This window comes from Miscanthus floridulus, chromosome 9, assembly GCF_019320115.1.
Source record: "Miscanthus floridulus cultivar M001 chromosome 9, ASM1932011v1, whole genome shotgun sequence".
Classification (NCBI taxonomy): Eukaryota; Viridiplantae; Streptophyta; class Magnoliopsida; order Poales; family Poaceae; genus Miscanthus; species Miscanthus floridulus.
The window spans coordinates 30,030,242-30,036,311 of NC_089588.1; the positions used below are offsets into that span (position 1 = coordinate 30,030,242).

General features: G+C 57.4%; 1 pseudogene; it reads left to right on the plus strand.

The window, feature by feature from the left end:
* Window positions 1–839: 839 nt before the first annotated feature.
* LOC136484618 (small nucleolar RNA snoR31/Z110/Z27) lies at window positions 840–937 on the plus strand (annotated as a pseudogene).
* Window positions 938–6,070: the final 5,133 nt, after the last annotated feature.

Sequence of the window (6,070 nt, forward strand, 5' to 3'; positions counted from 1 at the left end):
TCATAGGCGCATCAAAGCCAAGCCTGACGCCCAGACGTTGCACATCTCCAGCACAAGAAGCTAGCTCGGTCAACGTGTCCTGAGGTCGAACTCCAGTGCACACACATCAGACCTTCTAGGTGCTGGATGCGTTCTTGCCATTACGCTGCTGGATGGTGAGACTCCCTAATTTCCAAAGTCTACAACAAATCAAGGTGAGGGCACTCGACATAATAGGCTGAATGCAATGATAACCACGCACATGATCTGCTTGACCAAATGTCTCAATGATCTAAGGCTTATCTCAACGAAGGATTTAGTATTTGCCTGACATCTCAATTATTTTTTTGTTTGGATTTAAATAGCAACATATTTGACTACTAAGAAATGCTGATAGTGCTGTTATCACACCGCTGGAGCTACGTAACTGCAAGAACTCTTAACTTCCATTTGATATTTTTCACTACGTAGGAGGAATGGATTTTTCATTGAAAATTTGTATTGTTCAAAGCCAACAGAAGTCGCTATGCAGTCCAAGAACAATGAACTTGCTAATGTTGCTAGCTTGCTTGAGAATCTCCAGCAGCTTAGCATGAACAACTCCTCCTCCATAGCCGCTGCCCCCTGCCCTCGCCACAGCCCCCTACCTCACAACAGGCGTGTTACAACAATACTTGAGCTTATTGCTGTTTGTTATTTTTAAAAAAAAATTGTATCCTGATGCATAATCCAACACTTGATCCAAGGTCGGCTTCTGCTGAGCGAGTGATACACAGACATCTCTGCATCTGAATCCTTAACATCCTTAACTGTATCTCTCGGTGTTTGACGTTGTTGAACTGTATCTTTGTTTTTTTCTTTGTATCAGATGATGAAACCTTGAAACAATCTTAGGACACCTTCTAACACAGTGCTGGTACCTCTGTGAGTGAGAAGGCAATTCTTTTCTGATGATAATGCAAGTGCTCTTAATTTTGCCTTTTATTTTTGTTTTTGGATATCTTTTGGTCTTTAAAATTGTTTGCTCTAGGTAGGTATCTTTACAAACTTACATTGTCATGTGATCTGTGGTATGCCAATCTAGAATTACCGTCAAATTACTTATGCCGAAAATTGTCTGACTTGCTGTGGCTTATGTGACTACGTACGTGTCGGGTACCTTAGAACGGGGTACCCCGAGCGAACATCAAAGGGGTCGCTTAAGTCCCATCGAAAAACAAAGCTAGAAGGTAAGCCGTGGGCCCCTCACCCGCCACGACCGAGCCCACCAGGCCCTCCGCCTCGCCTCGAGCCTCGCGCAGGAGGTCTCGGCGTCCTGACACAATCTCCGCCTCGCGCGAGGCTCTCCACGGAAGGCCTCGGCAGGGAACACGCTCTCCACCTCGCGCGAGGCTCTCCACGGAAGGCCTCGGCAGGGGGTGCATTCTCCATCTCGCGCGAGGCCTCATTCTCCATGTCGCTCGAGGCCGGTTCGTCGGCGGCCCGTCGCCCCCCGCCTCGGCCGACCCTCCCGACAGCGCGTCATGTCTCATTAATGCTTCAACCACTCCCGCAATCTCAGCCGGACGATGGATCGACGCCACAGAATGGCCGACGGGACCTGAGGTCGCATCAGTGCCATACTGGATGGGACAGGGCACGGCGGGGATTACCGGCCACTGTGTTCTGACGCTGTGCCCACGATCAGCGCCCACACTACACTGTGTCCCGCGATCCCCGCCTCGAAAACAACATCGCACGGACAACTTGGCCCGGGTCATCACCACCTCCAAGCCGACGCACCAGACCAGCCGCCCACTCAGGGCCTCGGCACTGTGCACCAAGGTCTCAGCTATCTTGGGGTTCGTGCCCGCCGAGACCCCCCACTGCAGTGCAGCCTCGGCACCGACCAAGCCTCGGCCTCGCGCACAGTCCGTCCACAGCGGCTTGCACGTCCACCGCCGCACCCACTCGGAGGCAGTCCCAGGGCTCCCACGACGCACAGGATCGGATGGGACTAGCACGCCGCCCCAGTGCTCCAAGGACGGACCACTCCGACGACCATGCCACCATAGGAACAGGCCACAGGGCTCGGACATGCCGCCCCTGTTGGCACGACACCGCATAGTTAAGACATGTACTGTCCTTATCCTCCCTTCAACTATAAAAGGAGAGGACTTGGGCCAAGACCTATGTCCTCTACAATGACGAATTGTACAGACAAAGTCCCTCAGGTGTCCTCCAACGATGTATCACTGCCGAGACGGGCCAAGCCCTGCTTTGGGACTTGCACGCAGGCGCTTGCGAGCACCATGCGGTGCCTCGGACGCTCGTGGGGAACGCTTTCCGCCAAGGGTTCTACTGGCCGACGGCGGTCGCCGACGCTACCAAGCTAGTACGCTCCTGCGAAGGATGCCAGTACTATGCTCGGTAGACACATCTCCCGGCCCTGGCCCTGCAAACCATCCCCATCACGTGGCCGTTCGCCGTGTGGGGGCTCGACATGGTCGGGCCTCTGCAAAAGGCCCCCGGGGGCTACACCCATCTACTGGTATCAATCGACAAGTTCTCCAAATGGATCGAGGTTCGTCCGATCAATCGAATCAAATCCGAGCAGGCAGTGATGTTCTTCACTGACATTATCCACAGATTTGGAGTCCCCAACACCATCATCACCGACAACGGGACACAGTTCACCGGCAAAAAGTTCCTGACGTTTTGCGACGACCACCACATCCATGTGGCCTAGTCGGCCGTAGGACACCCAAGGACCAACGGCCAAGTAGAGCGTGCCAACGACATGATCCTACAAGGCCTCAAGCCAAGGATTCACAACCGGTTGAAAAAGTTTGGCAAGAAATGGCTCGCCGAACTCCCATCGGTCATCTGGAGCCTGAGGAACACTCCAAGCCGAGCCACGGGGTTCTCGCCTTTCTTCCTGGTCTATGGGGCCGAGGCCATCCTCCCCACTGACTTGGAATATGGTTCCCCGAGGCTACAAGCCTATAACGAACAAAGTAACCGCACCACCCGAGAGGACGCCCTCGATCAACTAGAGGAAGCCCGAGACGTCGCGCTACTACACTCGGCCAAATACCAGCAGAGCCTACGGCGTTATCAGGCCCGACGCGTCCGAAGCCGAGACCTGAAGGTGGGCGACCTGGTGTTGAGGCTAGCACAGAGCAACAAGGGCCGCCACAAGCTGACCCCACCATGGGAAGGACCGTACATCATCGCCCAAGTACTGAAGCCCGGGACCTACAAGCTGGCCAACGAGAAGGGCGAAGTCTTCACCAACGCTTGGAACATAGAACAGCTACGTCGCTTTTATCCCTAAATTTCCAAGCATTGTATATGTCGTTTCTCGAAATACAATTAAAAAGCGTTCTTTAGTTGGTCTAATATCTCGAGAAACCCCCCGAGCCCATCGTAGGTCTCGGCAATACAGTAACACGACAAGGGAGGCTCGACTCTGCCTCGGCAGAACCAAGCCTCCCTCAGGGGCTAGATGGGGGAATCCCCCTAGGTCCCGCGCACCATTCTTCAGTCGTTTTTTGCAAAAATTCCTACGCCAAGACTCTAGCATGCTCTGACGAATCGGTTGTAAAAACCCCTCGGACCAAGGTCTGCTTCCTAAGCAAGAGGCCGGTAGAGTCGCGAGACGGCCTACGCCTCCGGGCTACGGCACTCCCTCACTACCTCTCGCCCAAGGGACGGCTTAGGCCCCAAGGGGGTGTTTTGCAAAGCGAAAATCTGATCAGGAGCAACAGAGGGCAGAGGCTCGGAAACATGAGAAAAACAACTAAGAAACACAAATACTTCAAAAATAAAGGCCTCGACGGCCACAAGCGTTACGATACCAAAATAACTCCTACTCTATTTTTACATAGCCCCAGGGCCCAGATTAAGGCTCAGGGCCTTCAGCACCGGCAGATGGTAGGGGAGGAACCACCTCCTCTTCGAAGAGCATCGCCAGCGCCGTGCCAGGGCCTTCCGCCGCCTCCATCAGCTTCGTGACCGCCGCGTCAGCCTCCTCGTCATCATCAGGCAGGACATACCCATCACTAATGGCCGGGAGGTCGACGCCGACGTAGTGAGAAGAGATGACGGCCAGCGCGCGCTTGACACCCGTGTGCAGCGCTCCTCGGAGCCGCTCGCGCATCTGGTTGCTCAGCGCGATCAAACGACTCCCTAGGGAGCTGCCTGACTGAACCCCTTCAACCTCCAAGGCCTCGCAGGCAGAAAGGGCAGCACGTTTCAGCGCCTCGTGGTCCCCAATCTTGTTATCGAGCACCGTCTGCACCGCGCTAGAAGCCTCGGCTGCCTGAGTAACCTCTGCCTCTGACTCTGCATCATGGAGAACAGAGTAAGGTTGAGCGAGGAAAAAAACAACCTAAACTAGGAGAGGAAGCCCACGGAACTCACCCTTGGCCTTCAGCTCCCAGTGGCAGGTCTCGACCTGACAGGCCTCGGCTTTCTCCTTCCAGCACAGGGCCTCGGCCCTGGAAGCCTCGGCCTCCTCCTTCAAGCGCTGGGCCTCGACTCGAGAAGCCTCGGCTGCCCTAGAAGCTTCACTCCCCAGCTCTGCGTCACACAAGGGAGTTAGGGAGCGAACATAAGGAAAAGAAAACAAAATGAGGGGACTAAGACTCACCCTCGACCGTCCCCCTCCAAACCACAGCCTCGGTTCGCGAGGCCTCAGCCGTAGCAAGGGCCTCATCCAAGGCACCTTTCGTCAGCTGGTGCGCCCTCTATTCCGCCCCCAGCTACCCCACGAGAGCCGCGGCCGAGGCCGTAGCTTCAGTGGCTCAGCCCCTGAAGGCATCACGATCGCTGACCACGCGGGTGAGCTCCTCCTCCAACTCCTTGACCCGCGCCGCCAGAGGGGCGAGCTGCATCTAGGCCGTGGCCACCTCGACCTTCGCGTCGGCACAACGAAGGCGGAGGTCCTCTACCTCTGTGCTCCATGCCGACAGGAGCTCGTTGGCGCCGGCGAGAAGGCCCTTCTGCCGCTGAAGCTGGTCCCAGATGCCCCTCTCCCGCCGGAGAAAGACCGACTTCCCAAGGGACCGGGTCTCGAGCTCCTGGGGAAGCAGAACAGGGGTCATTGATTGTAACAAAACCAGAAAAGGACAACGTCTTGCGAGAAAGGAAAACGCGAACCTGGGCGACTCCGGGCAGGTTGTCGGCCATCACGGACAGGGCCATCCGTAGCGACCGCTCCGCTAGCTGGCGGTATTGCGCGAAGGTGCCCCAGCGCCTGCCCTCGGCTGCGTCCTCGAGGGCGAACAGAGGCTCCCCCTCAGGGTCGTCCCGGCTCCACCACAGTACCCGTGGGTGATCCCACCCGCGAGGCTCGGGTCGCACCCGCACGAGGGCCGAGCTTCCCTCATCCAAGATCGGCACCGGCTGTTCCACGGCACCGGCATCCTCGGCGTCGACCACCTCCCGCGCCCGGGAAGTATCATCAGAGGAGATCGGATAGACCTCTGTCTCTCGGGCGCTCTCTCGCAACAACGACGGCCCCTGAACCAAGGGCGCCACCAAGGCCTCCGCCGCCTTCATCTCTGCCTCCTAGACAAATGGCCTTGCCGCCATCACGATGGCCTTGGTGGTTTCGGGGGCTCCGGCCTCCGCCATCGTGGCCTCGGAGGACGCAGAAACACCGACCGCAGCCACTGCGGTCTCGGCGGTCTTGGACGCCCTGGCCTCCGTCGCCTCAGCCCCGGAGACCCCGGGGGCCTCGGCAACCAAGGGCACGCCAGCCCCATCCGACTCGTGAGCCTCGCCCTCACGGGGCGGAGGCACTCCCTCCCTCGTCTATGGAGGGGCCGCCTCGGCAGCCCCTCCTTGGGCGGATGGCTCCTTCGGATCGACCCTCACCGACGCCGCGCCGCGTTGGATAGCGGCTTGTGCCTCCACCACCCAGTGGGCGGAGGAGCCAGGGCTCGCCTTGAGCGCCTTAAGGGGCGCCAAGGGAAGCTCGTCCGCAGGCCGCTTCTGACTAAGGAAAAATAACCGACAGGGTCAGCGTGAGACCAAAAGGCGAACGGAAGGCACTATGACCCTGCCAAAAATACTCTTACCTTGAACGGGGCGGCAACCGCTTCAC